The sequence below is a fragment of the Hylobates moloch genome, unplaced genomic scaffold, assembly GCF_009828535.3.
Source record: "Hylobates moloch isolate HMO894 unplaced genomic scaffold, HMol_V3 SCAFFOLD_4, whole genome shotgun sequence".
In the NCBI taxonomy this organism is placed as follows: domain Eukaryota; kingdom Metazoa; phylum Chordata; class Mammalia; order Primates; family Hylobatidae; genus Hylobates; species Hylobates moloch.
In genome coordinates, this window is record NW_026652279.1 from 6,451,112 (window position 1) to 6,473,184 (window position 22,073).

Here is a 22,073-nt window from a genome sequence, read left to right on the forward strand (position 1 = left end):
GCTGAGCATTCTGAGCAAATTCTGCAGACCAGCTCTCCCCTAGACACCTCTGAATGTCTTGGGGCAAGTCATGAGCAAAGAGAGTTAAAGAGTCAACCTTTAAACAAGAACAGAAGGAACCAGAGCAAACGGAACATGCTGGGTGGGGCAGAAGTGTGTTGTTAATTTTTTCTCCAGGTTTGGGTGTGTATTTATAGGCTGTTAGAAGGAGTACAGGGTTTTAGGTAGATAAACTTCTCTATTGAAAGGGAAAGGAAAAACATTTTCCCTGTCTTCCCCCCATTTCTTTTTAAGGCCACAGTTGAAGTCATACTCACCTTCCACTGTGAGGCACGGTGATGTTTTTCTAATTGTCTGGAGTCAGGTCTGCCACACTTCCTTGACTGTATTCCTTCTTCCTGTCAGAGACAGGTTCCTGTGGTCAGGCACGCAGCAGGCTCCAGCCCAGCGTACCAACTCAGAAGTCAGGAGCCACAGTGTCCCTCAGACATTGATCTGTCACGTGGGGCTCAGACTTCTGAACTGGGACGTGACTGGGGAGACAGAATAAGCCCACACACACCGTGGCTGAATTCACGGAGTCCTTTGCCTCTCTGCCACCCTACAATGGTACAGTCACATGGCTCTTAATGACAGGGACATGTTTTGAGAAATGTGTCATTAGGTAATTTTGAGGTTGAGCCAACATCAAAGAGTGTACTTAACAAACCTAGATGGGTTAGCCTACTATCCTAATAGTATAGCCTAATGTTCCTAGGCTACAAACCTGTACAACATGGTACTCTCCTGGATACAGTAGGCAATTGTAACACAACGATGATTATCTGTGTATCTAATCATAGAAAAGGTACAGTAAACATTTGGTATTATAATCTTACGAGACCACCATCATATATGTAGTCCATCGTGGCTGAAACATCATTATGTGATGCATGACTGTATTTGATTTTCTTTAAATAGTATTCTGGATCTTTAGAGGGGGCTTGGCCATGAGTCCATGCAGAGAGAGGAGCCTGAGCTTTATCTCCCAGAACCTTAGTTTCCTTATCTGCAAAATGGGAATAATGGGAATAATTATATCATGGGAAATGGTTGTGAGTAATTGTTTGAGATAATGATGGTAAAGCAGCCAGCACTACTCACGGTAGCAATGATGTACAGGTTGAATATTCCTTATTCAAAATACTTGGGACCAGAACTGTTGCTAATTTCAGATTTTTTCAGATTTTGGAATATTTGCGTATACATAATGAGATCTGTTGGGGATGGTAGCCAAGTCTAAACATAATTTTTTTATGTTTTACATGCACCTTATACTCATTGCCTGAAGGTAATTTTATACAACATTTTTCATTGTTTTGTGCATACAATAAAGTTTTGACTATATTTTGACTGAGATCTGTCACATGAGGTCAGGTGTGGAATTTTCCACTTGTGGCACCATATTGGTGCTCAAAAATGTTCAGATTTTAGAGCATTTTGGATCTTGAATTTCAGATTAGGGATATTCAATCTGTACATCATCACTACCATAGGCAGTGCTTGCGGCTTTACTGGCATTATCTCAAATAAATCCTCACTGCCACTTCCCATAATATAATTGTTCTCTTTACTCCCATTTTACAGATAAGGAAGCCAAGGTTCATGGAGATAAAGAAACTTGTCCCAGGTTACACGGTATCTTGGTTTATATTCTGCCTTGAAGCAGAACTCATAACAAGGATTCAAGTGAAAAGAGCTTATTTGAGATGTTCAGAAGTACCAGTAGGGCCATGGGAAAGTTAGACATGGAAGAGAAGGTTGCTAATATAAGGCATAATATACCAGTGAGAAACCAGAGTGTCAATCCACAGGGAAACTCTGGAAAACAGTGTAAGAACAGATACCCTAGATTCACCCCTTCCAAAGGATGAGGAATCTGGAGTATATTTTTACACCAGCTTCTGCCAGTCATTGGTTAAGAGTGGATGGTGTGGAAATGGTGCGTTCATTCATCAGTTTGAACAAAACTACCAGGGATTCCTAGAAAGCCCCCAGCCTGAGAGATCCAGATACTGGTAGTTGGAAGCCAGCCAGCCAGCCTGCACCGAAGTAGTGAACATCAAAGAATTTGTTAAGAACAAACACTTCCTGCTACATACACTTAATGGAAAAGCCAAGGCCACAACACTCTTGGTGACCTCTTGTCACAGAATAACCCAACCCGAAACTTAGTGGCTTAAAACAACAATTATATTTATTCATGAGTCTATGGGTGTGCAATTTGGGCTGAGTTCAGCTGGACCGTTCTTCTGCTGATCTCACTTGGGGTCACTCATGGGACTGTACTTATCTGGTAGCTTAACTGGGAGCTACTTATTCTTGGGAGACCTAAGCTAGGACAGCTCCTCTGTTCATGGGGTCTCATCCTCCAGCAGCTAGACCAGGGGTCAGCAAACTTTTCTTGTGACAGTATTTTCAGCCTTGCAGGGCATTCAATCTTTGATGGGACTACTCAACCCTGCTGTTGTAGCATACAATAAATCATAGAAAATGCAGACACAAATGGGCATGGCTGGGTTCCAACAAAACTTCATTTACAGACAGGAGGCATGCCAGATTGGGCTCATGGGCCATATTCTGCTGATCCCTGAGCTAGACCAAACTTTATCACACAAGGCTGCACATTCAGAGAGAGTCAAGGCAGAAGCTACAAGACCTCTTAAAGCCTACGCACAGAAGTCAGACAGCATTCTGTTGGTCAAAGCAAATCACTCCACCAGCCCAGATCCAAGGGTGGAGCAGTAGACTTTGCCTCCTGATGGAAAGCTCTGCAGCATCATTTCAAAGGGATGTGCATTCAAGTATTTGAGAAATATTTGTGTCCATCTTTACCATTAATCTACCTTCCAACCCAGGTCTGTTTTGGATTCCAGAGTCTCTATATTTAACTACCACACCCTCCTCCCTCTTTATTTTGCTTCATGTAATGGATTGAGGGATGAGTTCAGGAAACCCAGCAGATCCTGACAGTTTTAGATCATATTCAGGTCCAAAATTTAAACGAGGTTCTTGCTGCTCCAGGTAATGAACCTTGTACCTGTGATGTGTTAAATCTCAACCTTAGAAATGGAGCTTCTAATTGGCATGAGATATATATACCCATCACTGGGTATATACCCAAAGGATTATAAATCATTCTACTACAAAGACACATGCATACGTATGTTTATTGTGGCACTATTCACAGTAGCAAAGACTTGGAACCAACCCAAATTTCCACCAATGATAGACTGAATAAAGAAAATGTGGCACATATACATCAGGGAATACTATGCAGCTGTAAAAAAGGATGAGTTCATGTCCTTTGCAGGGACATGGATGAAGCTAGAAACCATCATTCTCAGCAAACTATCACAAGAACAGAAAACCAAACACTGCATGTTCTCATTCATAAGTGGGAGTTGAACAATGAGAACACATGGATATAGTGAGGGGAACATCACATACCAGAGCCTGTTGCGGGGTGGGGGGCTAGGGGAGGATAGCATTAGGAGAAATACCTAATGTAGGTGACAGGTTGATGGGTGCAGCAAACCACCATGGCACATGTATACCTATGTAACAAAACTGCACATTCTGTACATGTATTATACTTAAAGTATAATAATAATAAAAAAGGAAAGAAATGGAGCTTCAAGGACCTAGAGAATTTTCTAGTCTAGTCAGTTACCTCTTGTGGGAAGGAGTTCGCTCTACTAATTGCCCAGCAAATGACCATTGAGAGTCTGCTTGATGACCGCATTGGACAGAATCTCACTACTCCAGTCTTTTTCCCTTCGGTCACCCATATGTCTCAGCCATCCCTCCATTCATTGAGTCATTCAGCAAGTATTTATTGAGCACCTTCTGTGTACTAGGCCCTGATTTAAGAGAGGTACAAATAAACCTAGTAGCTTCCCTCCTGGAGATTATAGTCAGTTCATTTCCAGCATGACATCTGTTTTCAGTTTTCTTCCTTAATCATATGACTCTACTTTGTCCTTTATGGTCTTTGTTTACTGGGTCTAAAAGAGTTGTTCTTAACTCACTGAGAATATTTAGAAACACTCTCCCCAACCCGCCCTCACTGTCCTGAGATGAATTTCACAGATACATAGAAATCTACACAATTGCAAGAAAAAAAAAACCTCATAATGTACTAGCTATAACAAAAAGGAGAACTTAAAGGAGAAGTAATTTGTAGTAGAATCGTGCATATTTTAATAGGTAAATTTTCTGAGATTCAACTAGATTAGGTACAGGAATAATTGGATGTTAGTACCATATGTAGAGTCATTGTTTATACCAGAGGTAGGCAGACATTTCTGCAAAGGGACAGATAGTAAATATTTTAGGCTTTGTGGGCAATACTCAATTCTGCTGTTGTAGTGTGAAATCAGTCATAGGTGATATGTAAATAAGTGATCATGGTTGCATTCCAATAAAACTTTATTTACAAAAACAGATGGTAGGCTGTGTTTCGCCAGCTCACCATAGTTTGCTGATTCCTACTGTATACAATAGTTAGAGACGAAGACTGATAAGGATATGTTATGTTATGTGGACAAATCAAACATCATTAAGGGTAATACTGTCAGTGATATGATTTTTCAAAATGGTGGTACCTTTTGGCAAAGTTCTGAAGAAAACAAAGTGAAATCCTCTCCACCTATAGAGTAGTTACTTTTCTGGAAAATTTAATGTATATCACCTAGCCCATTTTTATGTAGCTTTAGGTAACGATAAACAGGTTTTCCACCTATATGAGTGTCCTATATGATATTTTCAAGGCATTTGGGATACAGAACTATTTTTCATTGCGAGGACTAAACTGGGCACTAACAGAGGTTTTGCCTCCTTGGTCCCGGCCCTTTAAATGGCTCTTCTGCTCCCAGTCTCTGTGCCACCAAAAAATACCTCCACCCCTAATTTCTAATGCTTCCCTCATTGCACAATAACATCTCCTATTGAGAAGCACAGTCCTAGACATGCCCCCCGGGATTAGCCTGCTAGGGCTGCCATACTGAATACCACAGACTGGGAGGCTTAAACAATATAAATTTATATTCTCACAGCTCTGGAGGTTGGAAGTCCAAGATCAATTTTGTTTCGGGCTCAGTGTCTCCAGGTGGTGGCTGGCGGAACTCGGCTCACCGTCCTCTCCTCCAGGTCAGCCCACTCCCTGGGACTACAGGCGCCCGCCACCATGCCCGGCTAATTTTTTGTATTTTTAGTAGGGACAGGGTTTCACGGTGTTAGCCAGGATGGTCTCAATCTCCTGACCTTGTGATCTGCCCTCCTCGGCCTCCCAAAGTGCTGGGATTACAGGCGTGAGCCACCGCTCCTGGCCGGACATTCGGTTTCTTTTGTGACCTCTCCCCTTGGCTTGCAGATGGTCACCTTCTTGCTCCATCCCCATATGGTCTTTTCTCTGTGTGCACATGCTCCTGGCATCTTTTTCTCTTCTTGTAAGGACACCAGTCCTATTGGATGAGGAGCCCATCCTTGGGACCTTATTTAATCTTAATTACTTCCTTAAAGGCCCTATCTCCAAACACCGTAACATTGGGGGTTAGGAGTTCAACATATGCATTTTGAGAAGCCATAATTTAGTTCATAACATCCCCTGACACTGTTGCCTAGCCATCTTCTCATTCTCCTTTTTTTTTTCATGGTCCAAGGGAAGTTCACTCCTCAATGCAGCCTTCTTGGTCAATGGTAATGTCATATACCAAAATACCAATAATGGCCAATAATAAAATATGCTGCTTTATAGGTCACCTTACATTTGCCAAAGTAGTCTGTTTCTTTTTTCATTTAATTTTTTAAAATTGTAAAGCATTTAAAATAGAAAATTGCAGACAATTACTTAGCAAATACTCACATAGCCACCACCAAAATTTAACAAATGTTAAGATTTTTGGCATATTTGAGTCAGATTACTCTTATGAAATAAAATACTACATGTTCAGTTGAAGTGACTTCTATATCACTTCCCAATTTCATCCCCTTCCTCATTCCCTAAAGTTGATGTGTTTCCTCCATATCATTGTTTTTATACTTTCAGTCTATGTGCACATATCCATACAATATATAGAGTTGCTCTATGTGTTTTAAAAATATTTTTAGGTGGTATTCTACTGAATACATCATTCCACAATTTCCCTTTTCCACTTTACATTATGGTTTCAAGAATTATCTGTGTAGATCTAATTCACTCTTTTTTAATTTTTTCTTTTTTGAGACAGGCTCTTGCTCTGTCATCCAGGCTGCAATGCAGTAGTGCAATTTTGGATCACTGCAACCTCCGTCTCCCAGGTTCAAGCGATTCTCCTGCCTCAGCCACTGGAGTAGCTGGGATTACAGGCATGCACCACCACGCCCAACTAATTTTTGTATTTTTAGTAGAGACGGGGTTTCACCATGTTGCCCAGGCTGGTCTCAAACTCCTGACTTCGGGTGATCTGCCCTCCCCAGCCTCCCAAAGTGTTGGAATTACAGGCGTGAGCTACCGTGCCCTGCCAAATCAACTTCTTTGTAGTTGTTATGTGGTGTTTCATTGCATGAATATGCCACAATTTATGTATCCATTTCCCTATTGATGAGCATTAAGCTTAAGCTTGTTTCCAAGTTTTCATATCATAAACATTTATGTATGTCACCTTGTGCCCATGCATGAAAAGAACTCTGACTATGAGTGGATTAGTGGCACATATTCTTCCTAACATAGCAATAGGTATCTTAGGACTGTCACAGCACTTGAGTGATACCAGAGGGATCCGGGTTTATTCCTTCTCTCTGGTCTGCCATCTTTAACAGGTGCATATTTATCATCAGGTTTGGTTTTTCTCATGGTCACAAAATAGTTCCAGCACCTCCAGGCATCATGTCTACATTCTAGCCAGGAATAAGGGAAAGGAGCAAAAGGCCAATAGAGCAATTAGTCATATTGTCCTCACAAACAAGTTTTCTTAGAAACCCCACTTGGTGAGGCAGAATGATGTTCACTTACACCCCACTGGCCAGCACAGTGTCACATGGTTCACCCCTTAGCCAATTCTAGGAAACTTTCTAGAAGGCAGGATAGTGTACAAGGAAGCTGGATCAGTTGACCAGTTGTATCTGCCTTACTACCCAGGGAATAATGGCTGAACTGCAGGATATTCATGTCCCCAGGACTTCTAGATATTGACAACATGATTGCCAAGATGGCTGACCCATTTTATAGTGTTACCAATGAAGTTTGAAAGTTCCGTGGTGGCTCACACCTATAATTCTAGCACTTTGGGAGGCCAAGGTGGGAGAATCACTTGAGGTCAGGAGTTTGAGACCAGCCTGGGCAACATGGTGAGACCTTCCCTCTATATTAAAAAAAAAAAAAAAAAGAAAGAAAGAAAGAAAGAAGGAAAAGAAAGTTCTGCTTCTTCATGTCAGAATCAAATAATTATGATGAATCCACTGTTAGCATGATGCTGGATGAGGTCACATGAAAAAAACAGACAAAGAAAACCCCCAAATGAATGCTTCCAGAGCCTTAAGCAGAGTGCCTAGAGCTTAGAGCCTGCTCTAAGACAGGCTTGTTGGATCCCTGTCCTGCTATTTACTGATGGGTGATTCTGTGTAAGTTTTTCTGAGCCTTGATTTTCTCATCTGTAAATGGGGACACAAGTAGCATCTATCTGCATCTCCTAAAAATGTTAATGACTAAAAGAGATAATGCCTATGGAATGGCTAACATAGCACCAGCCATAGACGGAGGCTGCAGTCACTGTTTACTATTGAGATTAATGTCATTACCTAGAGACTGTATGCCATGTGTAGGCTGACAATATTTTTTGAGCCTCAAATTAGGAAACGGATATGATGCTTTTGAGTCCCCTTAGGGAAAAACAGAATATTTGAAATACGGCCATTCTGAAGAATATAGAATGATTTCTAATATCTTAATATCTAATATTGATTTCTAATATCTCAACAGAACGTCATCTCTGCCTTCTAGAACTTTGTAGAAATTACAGCATGTTTCAAAATATGAGCCTCAGGAAAAAAAATTGGGTAGACTAACTGAGACAAATGACCATTACCTGAACCCTTATCTTACTCCTCACTTTGTAGATAAAGAGATGAGGACTTTAATTTTTTGTTTTTATTTTTTTTGTCTTGAAGCCTTCAAAGAACAAATTTTAGAATATGAACTTCAAACTTGTTTTTTTAATAACATTTAACAGTCAGAGTTAAGAGATTAATAATATGGAGAAGTGGGGAAGCGATGGAAATTGTGAATAATTTTTTATAAGGGAAAGTTTAAGAAGCTGGTGTTATTAAATCCAGAGGAGAGAAAGTTAATGAGAAGTGTCACAATTAAGCCCCTGAACATTATCTTCACAGGGAACCAAACGAAGTAGAATAATTTTAACTAATGGAAGAAGGAATTTTGGGGGTCTTTTTGGAGAAAAATGTTCCAGAAACAAATGCTGTTAAACCTTCACTATAGTAGTCAGTGACCTAAAAAACAGACTGCTGCTGCTACTTTTCTGCAATTGTCTATATCTCTTTCAGATCATGAAAAAACTTGATCTTTAATAATTTTATTACACAGTTCTGAACCTTAAAAGAAGTGACATGCTTTGTAGTTGGCAAAGGTACCATTCAACGTATATTACCTGAAGTGTCTAATTATCTGTCAGGTACAAAGTTAGACTGTGGGGATATAGAAGAATGCCTGCTGGATGTAGAACCTGCTGTCATGGAGCTTATAGACCATTAAAAGACCCAGAAAGGGCAGTAGGAACTGACAAAACTATGATGGATGCTACAGGAGCACAGGAGAAGCCACTTAAACTTGACAGAGTGGAGTGTGCATGGGGGCGTCCAGGAAGGCTTTCTGGAGGAAGCGAGGGCTAAGCTGAAATCTGGTGAGTGAATAGGAATCAGCTGTGTGAAACTGGAGGCCTGGGTAAAGTTGATGGTTGGAGGTGAGGAGGAGGTAGGGGCAGAGGTATAGCAGGTCTCTCATGGGGAGAGTGAGCCTGGGAGATGGGCTAAACTGGAGAAATGCAGGGCCTATGCCACTGTTCCTTGTGTATAACACTTTTACTTTCATCATGCTTCTCTATGGTTTTTCATCGTTGTCTTAGCAACCGTGGTATCATCATACTATCCTAAAAACTGTTGAAGAGGCTCCACTTCTGAGAATAAGCTCTGGAACAAACTTCCCCTCCATTTTCTCTTTACCCACATGTTGGCTAAAAAATCAAATAGTGGGGTAGGGGAGGGGAGGAAGAGCAGGAACGGAGACATATGGGCCTATCTTAAGGCATCTTGCCTCTTCTATTTTAGTAATTTATCCACTGGACTTATGGCTGTGTAACTATTTTCTGTGTAGCATTATGGTTAAGAGAGCGCATCCTGAAGCTAAAGTGCCTGTTTCCAAAGGAGGCACTGAGAAAGACTGGCAAGGTGGCCTTGGGCAAGTAAGTTAACTTCTCTGGACCTTAGTATACCCATCTGTAAAAGGGGAATAATAGCACTTACTCACAGAGCTGTTGTGAGCATTACATGTTAAGGTAGTAAGGTGCTTAGAACAACACCTCGCACATAGTTAACCTTCAATAGATGGCCAGCCGTGATCACCATTTATTATTTATGTTACATGGAACTGAATGCAGGGATCCATAATAATAATAGTTCTCATTGATTGAGCATGTACTATGTGATAGTCATGGTACATCTTGCCTTGCCTTCATTATCTCGTTTAATATTCTCAACTACCTTATAAGTTAGCCACCTCTTTTTACAAATAAAGGAAATGAGGCTTAAAGAAGGTAACTAGCTGGCTCCAGGACAGTGGTGGGTTGGGGACCTGAACCCAAGCCTTCCCCTTAAATCCAGCCTTGCATTACCTTCTTGAGGAAGATTAGATCCTGGTTCTTTGTACTTTCTACTCAGAGTGTCTTGTTTTCTTTAGAGCTGTGTTGATAGACTTGTTTTAGAACTGTGTGGTCAGTCCGGAAGTATGATCGGCTCTTTAAAAAACCTCCTAAAAGTTATGTTAATAAACATGGCTTAGATAAAGTTTGAGAGTTGGCCACCATAACCAAAGACCAGCCAAAGGAAAATTACCAACGTAATGTGTGTTCTAAGAATCAACGAATGTGTCTGGATGCATGATGAGTGTGCATGCGCCCCTACTAGGGGCACAGATGGGAAGAAAGTATTCCCAGTCCTCCACTGCTCACCCTGGAGCCCCAGAAGCCAACCTCAGAGAAGCAGAACTGACTCAGACTCAATACGGCATTTGTGAGACAACACGGCCCGGAGTCAAGAGCATAGGCTTGACATTCCAACTCAGTCAGATGTGAGGCCGGCTTCCCTCCCTTCTAGCTAGGTGAAAAGAGCCAATATTTTCCATTTCTCTGAACCCCCATTTCCCTTACCCATGAGATGGGGATATGAACACTTACATTCCAGACTCCTTGCAGACATATTATGAATATTAATTGAGATAAAGAGCATGAGGGATGTAACACGCTATGCTGCACATGGTTAGCCATTATTCTTTAGGTCTAAACATCACCATGTACTCAATGCTTTGTTTTTGCAAAGGGTACATTACTTCCCAAGTGATTTCTGGAAAATGTGCCCTGATGAAAAAAGACAGTGTAAGAAAGGGAGACATAAATTCTGAGAGGGCAGAGACCTTGTGCAGAGGACTAATGGGAGAGGCAGTGGGCTGAGTGTGGAATGCAGCACATTCTCCATATACTGTGATATCTTGATTCCTTCCCAAGCTTAAGGGAGCCTGAAAATTTGGGGAAAGAATGCTAGTATTGGAAAGTGAGAGAAGATGGTTTCTTGGATGGGGAGTTGGGTGGTCCTGTCGCTCCTTCCAGACATAGATTAACAATGACTTAATTCCAGAAATATTGTCAGCCAGTAAAATAAATAGACTAATGACTGTGGGCAAATTGTATGTTAATGTATCTAGGCATTGTTTCCAGTCTGACCCTTAAATATATGTTTAATCAATCTAGATGGATGAGCCATCCTGCTCTTAATTAATCTTTCTGGACATTTATAGAGAAACGGCAAAGTCTTTACGAAGACCTTATAAATGTGTTTAAGCTTAGTATGGATTTTTATTTATGTGCATAGAATGAGCAGTCGTTACTTCTAAACGATGGCTTGTTTTGAATGTTCTCAGACCTTCAAAATGTTTTATTTCCACCCTTGGGAAGGGAATGGGGGGCGAGTCGAAAGAAAACACATGATGGCCGTTTTCCGTGGCACGAGCTGGCTAACCTTTCTGCACTGTGCATGTTTGTTTGGATTTTAGAGCATTACAAGTAAGGAGGCAGGAAGAAAGAGTTGGGTGCACTCTCTTCAGGAGGGCTTTGTTGGGAAATGGTGCCACATGCAGAGATTCATCTCAGTTGGGGTGACCCTGTGCTCAATCTCCTCTGCCACAGAAATCGTCAGTATCACAAAAGCTTTTCCCTGGGGCTCAAAGGCCAGCACTTACAACAAACAGCACGGCAGTGTTCAGCTGCATTTGTTGTCATGGACTTTTGTTGTGTCAGACATTTCTGGGGATGAATCATCTACTGTGAGTTTGGGAGTTTGGTTCTGATGCTGTTTGCTGTAGCGACTGACTTAAATTGGAGTCCATTCTTCTAGGACAGTACGCTGTGTGTGTGTGTGTGTGCATGTGTGTGTTGCAGATAAGGGCATCATCATTCAGTCTTCAAGCTCCTGTTGTCCACTAAATTTTTGTGCCCTAGGATCAATTACTTTCACTATTTTTGTGATCCACCCTTTAGCTCCTGACATTCATTTGTATTGAATTCCTACTCTAGCTGGCACAGTGCTACGTATTGAGAATACAATGGTACACACTATAGACTAAATTCCAAGAGTTTATATTCTACAGGTTTAGAGTAAGTTGGAATTCTGGATATTGATAAGTGCCCTTTAAAAAAAAAATGAAACAAGGTCCTGAGATAAGGATGGCATGTTTAGAGCAAGAATAAAATCCAGTGTGGCTGGAGGAGTGTGGACAAGGCAGGGAGTGGGTAGAAATCTGGTCAGTGATTTCGGCTAGTGCCAGAAAAGAGCTTGGGTTTTACTCTAATTGCCGTGGAAGCCAATAGAGGCTTTTAATCAGGGCATGACACGATCTGATTTAGTTTTCAAAGAAATCTTGTTGGCAGTTGTGTAGCCTTTCTACTCGAAGCCTGGTCTGTAGATGGACTGGCAGCATGAGCATCATCTCTGAGCTTTTTAGAAAGGCACACTTTTGGGACCCACTCAGGTTGCCTGAAGCAGCATCTGCATTTTTAATAGAATCCCCAGTTTGAGAACTGCTCTTACAGAGAATGGATGGGGTCAGATGACGAAAAACAGCTTTACAAGTCCCCACCCTTACTCTTTTCTCAGGTGTAGAAAGTGGATTGTTCTAGACAGATTTCTAGACATATCTCAAAGGGGTGGCCCAAGCTTGCTTCCAAATTCCACTTTTTTTTTTTAAGATAGGTTCTCACTGTGTTGCTCAGGCTGGAGTGCAGTGATGCACTCTTGGCTTGCTGTACCCTCGAACTCCTGGGCTCAAGTGATTGCCCCGTCTCAGCCTTCTGAGTATCTCGGACCACAGGCATGCAGCACCACGCCCAGTTAAGTTTTAAATTTTTTTGTAGAGACAGGGTCCTGCTATGCTGTCCAAGCTGGTCTACAACTCTTGGGCTCAAGCAGTCCTCCCACCTTAACCTTCCAAAGAAAGTGCTGGGATTACAGGTGTGAGCCACTGCACCCAGCTCCAAATTCCACTTCCGGTTGGACTAATACAGTTTTTTATTTGTTTATTTCCCTAATTCCTAGGTGACTCTCCTTCTTGCCTTTTACTCAGCAGTTGAACTACTGATTTTTCTTTTGGTGTTCCATTTATTTATCTTTCTATTGATTCTGTAACTTCCTAGCCCCTCAATAAATGACCACTATTTCCATCATAATTCCAAGTAGCAATTGCATAAAATATCCATATCTTAAAAGAAAAATAACAGGACTTCATTATAAGGATGGTATAAATTTGACACCCATATTTGTAGGCAGGCCGTTATTACTAACTTGGTATTACTACCACTTTACCATGAAGGGCTTTCTGAATGCCATTGGCATGTGTGTCAGTTAGGATTAGGTTTGGCTTAAGCTTTTAAACTGCTAGTAATAGTTTACACAAAATAGAAGTTTATTTCTCTCTCATGTCAAAATCTGGAGGGTAGACTGGAATTGTTTTAAAAGTTCTATTTCATAAAGATCTCAGGCACCCAGACTTTTTCTGTTTCTTTTCACTGTGTCTAGCCTCCATTCTCAAGCTGACCTCATGGTCCAGGATGGCTGCTTTACTTCTTGCTATCTCATTAAAATCCCAGCCATCAGAAGAGATGAAGAGATGGTGCAAAACAAGCACTGCTGCAGACCTTTGAGAAAGGCTGTTAGAACTGCCGCATGGGCCAGGTGCGGTGGCTCACGCCTGTAATCCCAGCACTTTGGGAGGCCTAGGCTGGTGGATCACGAGGTCAAGACATCGAGACCCTCCTGGCTAACACAGTGAAACCTCGTCTCTACTAAAAAGACAAAAAAAAATTAGCCGGGCGTGGTGGCGGGTGCCAGTAGTCCCAGCACTTTGGGAGGCCGAGACGGGCGGATCACAAGGTCAGGAGATCGAGACCATCCTGGCTAACACGGTGAAACCCCGTCTCTACTAAAAATACAAAAAAAAAAAAAAAAAAAAATTAGCTGGGCATAGTGGCGGGCGGGCACCTGTAGTTCCAGCTACTTGGGAGGCTGAGGCAGGAGAATGGCGTTGAACCCAGAGGGTGGAGCTTGCAGTGAGCCGAGATTGTGCCAGGGCTGCACTCCAGCCTGGGCAACAGAGTGAGACTCTGTCTCAAAAAAGAAAAAAATAAATAAAAAAGAACTGCTGCATGATGCTTTCACTTATGGATTGTTGGCTAGACTTAAGATACCTGGCCCCAACCATGTGGCTCCCAGCTCTGAGAAGTATAGTTTTTGTTTTGGGTGGTCAGGAATCCCGCTAAAAATCAGATGTCTCTGACTACAGAGGAAGTATTAGGGAACAACTAGCAGTTCCTAGCAGCATATTTCAGGGAATGTGATTTGGCATATAATCTAAATACATATTGGTATCTCCCCATTAAATTTAATCTAGGCTGCATATTTTGTACCATCATCTCATTATGGTGTCTTGTAATTCTTTCCACTTTTCTTTCCAAAGGAAAAGCGGTGTCTGATTTGGCAAGAATACATTTCTGCATTCAAAGTTGAAATGTGAAGATAAACCTCACCCACTTGGAATAGGATAAAAGAAAATCCCCTGGATAGAGGGAAATATGCAAACAGTTCTATTACCATGTGTATCTTTTCCTGAGCTGGGTCTTTATGCAACAAAGGAACTGGAGGTAATCCATGCCTCACCGTGGAGTGTTCCTGACTCAGCAACCAGACCCCATCATCACTGTAATACTAGAAGAATGGAAAAAGGTGCAAAGACTGGACTTTCAGAGGAATCTGTTTTTTTTTTTTTTTTTAATTTTAAAGCTTAGGTCTGAAATGGGTGCATTTTAAATATTTCAGCACAGTGACTAAGAGGATAGGCTGCAAAGTCAGCTAGGCCCGAGGTGAGAAATGGCATTTCTACTTACAGCTGGCTATTTTTGAAGAAGTAATCACTGATCTCAGTATATATGCTAGTAAGTGAAAAAACATGATACTGTCAGTTGACGATTCTTTTGCAAATTAAATGAGACATTGCATACACAGCACTTAGCACAGTGCTTGTTTTATTGTAACTACTAAAAAAGGTTGGGTATTACAGATTCAGCCCATATTTCAGAGAAAAAAGAAATCCATATCTTTTAAGAGATTTTTTAAGGATATTCTTGAATCACATTTATGATTTTACTGATCACTTATTGGTTCACTCATTTACTCAAAAAATATTTGACACCTACTATGTGTCAGATCGTAGTTGGTACTATTTGTTGGAGGGAATAGGAAATACACCAAAATGAATAACACAGTTTCTGTCCTTAAAGGAGCTCACCGCTCAGTGGAAGAGAAAAGAACTAAAGAGGCAGATCAGTGAGAAAAATGTGCAATATACATTATTAAAATGAGAAGAGAGAGTTAAACAATCAACATCATTAACTCTGTGGCATTTCCTTAAGATATCATGAATTATAAGACATCCTTTCCTTAACATCAGGTAAAGGAAAATCTTTCATTAAATGTGTACAATGATTCTAAGTCCCACGTTAGTTTCAGAAACATGAATATGCAAAGAAAAACAAAAATGCAGGAAAATAGTTATTGGAGGTAGTAAATGACTTGGGCATTGTCAGATGACACAACGTTGGTTTGGTGAGCTAGCTGCAGCTCTGTGGACTAGAACCCCAACAGGAAAATTTCAGTTCGGAATGCCTTTTTCATCAGATGGGGAGCAACTCATTGCTATGGCAGGCTCTGGTGCCAAGGAGGACTAGTATCAAATTTTGGGGTGGTTTGTCTGTTTGGGGCTTCCTGTACCTGGAAGGTAACTTGTCTCTATTTTCCTCAAATGTGTAGTCAACCTGAAGAATCATCATAGCCATTGCAGAAACCCTTTGGACTCTTGCTAAGAGTGTGAGATGTGGTAAAGTCTTCACACCATTTCCAGCAGTCTGTGGTTGAGTGATGACAACTAGGCATTTGACTTGTCTGCCTCCAAAACTGATCATAATACTACACCTACCCTTCAATTTGTAGCTTCTTGTTGCTCTTAGGATAAAGACCAAAACATGGCCTAGGCCTGTGTGATCTAGCCCTTGACCATCTCTTGAACAATTATCACTTCAATAGGGGAGATCAATTCCATAATCATTTTTTGTATCTATGTCCCAAGTATCCTGTACCATGCTTCTCACTCTCTCTGTTCTAGTCCCTCTGGCTTTTTTGTAATGTTCCAGTTGTTAACTTAGCATGTTTTCATTTGCTTCAGGATCTCTGCCTGCTAGGAGGGTCTTTCCTTCTATTCTGCATTATTATTCAGATTTCACCTCAAGAGCTTCACCTCCTCCTGAGAGCTTGCCACTCCCATCCCTCCCATGGGTAAGGTGGGAGAGTTACGTTTGAATTACTATCTCAAGGTTTTTTATTGTTAGAATTTGTACTACCAACCAGGTCAGTAGACATTTTTTCCAATCATTTTTTCCTCTGATTCTTTTTTCTTGGAAATTCTTGAGTATTTCTTTCTCTCTAGTCTCTGTGGCAAGTTATTTTTTTTTCCCCTATAGGCTGCCCTGCTCATAAGCTCTTATAGACATCTTATTCTCTACAAGAATTGGGTAGGTGAGGAGAGGAAGGATATTGATAATAGCTAGCAACTGACATTTAGGATGCCATGTCAACTTTGTCAGCAGGTAGCCATCCTGCCTGGGGGCTAGACAGCTCCCCACCTCCACACACTGTTAACATGGAGGTTCGGTGTCCTAATTCTAGCAATACTCTCCTACCCCCATCCCCACCCTGGACTACTCTGATCTGGTGGCTACAGGAATACCTGTCTTAATTGGCCAGGCTGGGTTTCCTGGCCAATCACTATGGTAAGGGAGAGAGGATTACCCTACATTTAGTTCGTTGGGGCTCATTCCTAGAGCTAGGCATGGTGCAAATCTGACTCTATGGCTAGTACCCATTGGGAAGTTAACACTTTGCCTTCTGCATCTTTTACTCTTGGTGACAGTGTTTTCATGGATTAAAAGCCTACTCTCTACTAATTCCTAGTGCTAATCTCTAATAAACAAAGCATAACATAGAGTGAATAAACACACTATTAAGTTGGTTGAACTGCATTTAGCACCCACATGTAGAAAGCCTTTCAGAAGAAGTCTGATTATTTAGATTTAATTGCTCCGCAGAAAAACCAATCACCTCTGGCACACAGACATAAAACTCTGCTTGCTTACACCTATTCTAAAAACTTTCTTTCAAGGATGGCTCAGCCTTACTCTACCAGCTGTCAGATTAGAAAAGTGAGGATTTTTTCTTAAGGTAGGAATTTAGTGAAAGAGGAAAAGAAAAGGTAGGTGTTTCTCTAAGGTTCATCGCAGTTACCTGGAGGGTTTGTTAACACACAGATTTTGGGGTTCCACGTGCATAACTTCTGATTCATTAGGTCAGGGGTCAGGCTTAGGAATTTGTATTTCTGACAAGCCCCTCGGTGCTGCTGCTGCAAGGACTGAACTTTGAGAACTACTGAGCTATAATGATTCTGTTTGACAATTTGAGGATGAGAATAGAATTTGTCCACAGTTTATCATGCTTATTTTTGAAAATCTGACCACAAATTTGTAAACATTGAGAAAAGAAAAATAGCTCAGAGGAGTCTGAGTTATGTGAGCTATGTAAAATTTATCATTCTCAGAGAAACATGAACGTGGGACTTCATTCATGACCCCCTCCCACACACATGTCCCGAAGCAATTGTTTATAGGCATTTTATTCCTATTGAATAGCGGCCTTATCCATTATCTTCTTGTTTCTGGAATTTGTGATGCAGAGAACAATGTATATACCCAATCAATAGCTTATGTTATTTTAATGTAAATTCTTGGTAAACATCTTAGGAACTGCCTCTTCACTTTTTCCTTAAAAAGCCACTTATAACTGTTGCTAATCAGAGTATATTCAAGGCAACTTGAGTCTATGCTCTGGGATGGTCATCTTCCATTACGGGCTGAAATAAACTCTATACTAATTATATTTTCTGAATCTCATTATTTAAGGGTGACATCATTTTCAGTTCAATCCAGGAAAGTAATTCCATTATCACTTTTAGTGCCTATGCACCTGTATTAGTCTGTTCTCAGACGCTGCTAATAAAGACATACCCAAGACTGGGTAATTTATGAGGAAAGAGGTTTAATTGACTCACAGTTCCACATGGCTGGGGAGGCCTCACAATCACGGTGGAAGCCAAATGAGGAGCAAAGTCATGTCTTACATGGCAGCAGGTAAGAGAGCGTGTGCAGGGGAACCCCCGTTTGTAAAACCATCAGATCTCATGAGACTTATTCACTACCATGGGAACAGTATGGGGAAAACCACCCCCATGATTCAATTATCTCCACCTGGCCCCACCCTTGACACGTGGGGATTATTACAATTCAAGGTAAGATTTGGGTGGGAACACAGGCAAACCATATCAGCACCCAAGTTTTCTCTTAACTGTTCCCTCTATTAAAACCTAAAAATGACCTCTCCTTCCTTCAGCAATTGGCAGCTCTTCTTTGCCCCCCTTTCAGCATCTAGTTAACCACAGCTGGACTGAAGAGCTCACTTTAGGAAATGACCAGGCTCCCAGGGGATTCTGAAGGGCACGGAGGTGCATACGCAGCAAGCACTTTGCCAATGGCTTTCTGGCATTATGGCATTTAGACCTCTCGCCATTCCTGTGCTGCCTACCTCCCAGAGAGGAAACTGAGACTGAGAAGAGGTTACGTGGCTCTTTGCTGAGCAAGAACTCAACACAGGTCAGTCTGATCTCAAGTCCATGTCCTCCATAGCCCAGTTGTACTATCAGATGAAATTGCAAGAGGAAAGTAAACTACAGCGACTCCTTCCATCACGATCCAAAAAGCTCCCCTTTCTCCCTCAGACTCCAACCCTATGCACCCAGCTTTCCCCCTAATCTAAAGAAAACAGTGAAAGGACTATGATTCCTGAATACCTATTAATCAGAGAAAAGCAAAAAATCCCTACCACAGCATGTTACTATTCATACCGGCATCGCTAGTGAGAAGTTATACCATCCATTATTTTGATGGGTGCTGGAGGGAGGATAAGGATGAGATCAGCCCCAAACAGATCCAGAAATTATTGGCAAGTACAGTTGCGGGGTGTGTTTTGTAGCTTTTTCAACCTTTCACTGAGGATAAATAGCCTATGACAGTAAGCAGTTATCTGTTTGAAAATGCAACCAAAAATAAAAAGTCTTACAAGGGGAAAAATGAAGAAGATCAGGAATGGAGAAAGAAGATGATAAGGAGTGAGTGTTGTATTTTTCTCCTTATCAGAGAAATCCATTTTTGCACCATATTTCTAGTCCACAAGATGACTGCCCCTCCATTTGTTTCCAAACTTCCGACCCCAGGTTTGTTACTGGGTGAAAAAAAAAAAGGAAAAAAAAAAACCCTAGGTTTGTCTGAATGCATTGATAAAGGTAATCTTTTGTTTTTAATTCCAGGCAAATGTAGAAATCCTGCATGAAAGTTAGCTAAAACTGAAGCTTGGCTAAAAGAGTGTTTATAAATAGTTGGGATGGAAAGACAAGAGCATGGTGGTTTTTTTCTAGTTTGCTCCTGGAGAAGGTTGTGTGTTTAGATTTGCTCTGCAACCTGCCAGGCGGTTTTGTGTGGGTTTGGACTTGACTCCGTGTCCTTTGTATTTATTGTTTTAGAATCACTGGCTCCAATAAGTCTTCCTGTTCAACATGGATTTTCAGTAAATGGCAAAGGCCCCTTAAATCTGTCCTGAACAGACGGGCCCAAAACCTTCACAATAACCATGGGTGGGCATTCATTGAAGGTCTCACTGTCATGTTTATTTACTCATTTCAGAGGTAGGAGGTTGCCCCTCAGCTCCTCTGGGGATCAGCGTAGACGCTACGAGGATTAGCAGTTGAAAGCTAGTGCAAGCTAACTGGTTGGGCTTGCAGGAAGCTGGCTGGAACCGTAACCCAGCCAAGGTCAGAGTGGAATGCTATTATTGCCTCATTAGCATTATCATCATCACTGTTGCTTCCCAAATTATCCTTTAATGCGTCCAATTTACCTTCAAGTCTGTAACTAAGACACAGATCACTTATCTTCTGTGCAACAGTCATTAGAAATGTCTAGGGCAGATTTCAGCCCTTCCAGCTCTAAATCCAATCTTGATCTTTTCCAACGGTTACTCTGCTCCTGTTTGCTTAAGATTGGCCATTAAACTTTGACTCATAGACGGTAAAGCTGCAATTGGTGTTTATATGCATTTAGGTTGCACGTAGCTTTTATGCTCATGGATGGTGCCTTTAAAAATATAATTTTTTTCAGTGGTTCTACTATGCTTAGATATAAGGTAAAAATAAAATCAGCAGAAATTTCCCAAAATACCACTGCTGTAGAAATTGATTTCTCTCCCTTGACTTTAGCTGTTGGGTTTGGCTCTTCTTAGACAAATTCTGCCTGGAATAATTACGAGTATTAGAAAAGGATGGACGTAAACTATCTGATGTATAATCCGTCATGAATATATTTTCGTTCCCTTCCAACTGTGACCCTGTAACTGCAGGACCAGCCCAAACTGGCCCTACTCTGTTGATAACAGAATGTTAAGGTACCTTGCAGGTATAAGAGCCAAGCCTGTAAGTCATGTAGCCAGGGCACATGCAATAGGAAAAGCTTTGGCCTCTAACAATACCCAGAACTGAGGACTCTCCTCCTGGAACCAAGAAGACCTCAGAAACAACATAACTGGCACCTGAACTCTGGAACTCTTTCAAAAGTGAGGGGTCCATTGGCCCAGAAGACCCAGGGCTAAAATCTGCCTCAACATACCTTACTGCAGATGATCAAATTTGAAGCCCTCCAAATTTGAAGACCCTGCCAAGCCAACATTTCTAAGTGCTTTCTCTTGTCCTCCAACTCCTTAAAACATTGTGGGGGATATATTTGAGCTGTGCTTCCTGTCTCCTTGGCAGTTAGCTTTGCAATACACCCTTTCTTTTCTCAAAAGCTGGTGCCACAGTTTTGGCTTCTGTGCACATTGGGCAGTGAACACAATTTGCTCAGTAACACCACTTTCACAGTGTTCATTCTTCTGATCTTAGGTTTAGAATCCTTCCAAATTTGTGCACTGACTTTAGAGTGAAAAGGAGTTATTATATACCCAGTTCTCACAATTCATGGGCTGACTTTCTTTCATTTGCCAATTTAAAAATCTGACACCTAGAGTCCACCTTCTTTTGTTTTTATTTTCATTGTTGTTATTGTTTTGGGACAAGGTCTCTCTGTCTCTAGGCTCATTTTTAAATTTTTTGTAGAGATAGGGTCTCATGATATCACCCAGGCTGGTCTTGAACTCCTGGACTCAAGTGATCCTCCTGCCCTGGCCTCCCAAAGTGCTGGGATTATAGGCATGACCCACTGTACTCATCCCAGATTGAGAGCTTGTTTACGTCAAGTGCTGTTCTAGGCCCATTTTCTGTGTCCTCATCACCTAGCATGGTGCTTGGCTTATAGAAGGTATGCATTAAGTGACTGCTGAATTAAATGGTCTCATTTCACACTGTGATTCTGCATAACGCTGAGTACCTTAATAAGCACAGCATGATAGAATTTGATAAAATACAATAACATAGATGAGTTTTAGAAAAGATAACATTTTAATGATGAGGAAATAGGTACAGAGAGGTGATGTGACTTGCCCAAGGTCACAGAGTTAACAGTATTGAGACGGGCTTCAGGTCATGCCATCTTAACATGAGGTTCTGCTTAGCACAAACTTCTTTTATAGCCGCAATTATTTTAATATATTTTAAATATATTACCCTTAAAATTCACATTACCTCATATGTTGAAGTCCTAACCCCTAGTATCTCAGAATATGACCTTATTTGGAGATAGGTCTTTACAAAGGTAGTCACGTTCAAATGAGGTCATTGGGGTAGACCCTAATTCAGTATGTATGACTGGTGTCCTTGTAAAAGCAGGAAATTTGGGCATAGAAACCAGCACAGAGGGAAGATAGTGTGAAGAGTCACAGGGAGAAGATAGCCATCTATGAGCCAAGAGAATGGTCTAGAATAGACCCTTTCTCACAGCCCTTGGAAGGAACCAGCCCTGCTGGCACCTTGATCCCGGACTTCCGGCATCCAGGACAAAGACAGAAATTTCTAATGTTTAAGGCACCTGTGGTACTTCATTATGGCAGCCCTAGAACACTGAAACAGATTTTTATGT

The 22,073-nt window shown here is 41.3% G+C and overlaps 1 long non-coding RNA gene across 2 annotated transcripts in view; it reads left to right on the top strand.

Moving 5' to 3' along the window:
* LOC131383209 (uncharacterized) overlaps positions 1–15,173 on the top strand; it is a 52,755-nt gene extending 37,582 nt beyond the window's left edge. Inside the window, exons 4-5 of one of the 2 annotated variants that reach the window (XR_009213041.1) lie at positions 14,312–14,577; positions 15,132–15,173. This is a non-coding gene — a long non-coding RNA (uncharacterized LOC131383209). Of the gene's footprint in view, positions 1–14,311; positions 14,697–15,131 lie in introns of those variants that run through there. The other variant, XR_009213040.1, reaches the window with a different exon arrangement.
* The last annotated feature ends 6,900 nt before the right edge of the window (positions 15,174–22,073 follow it).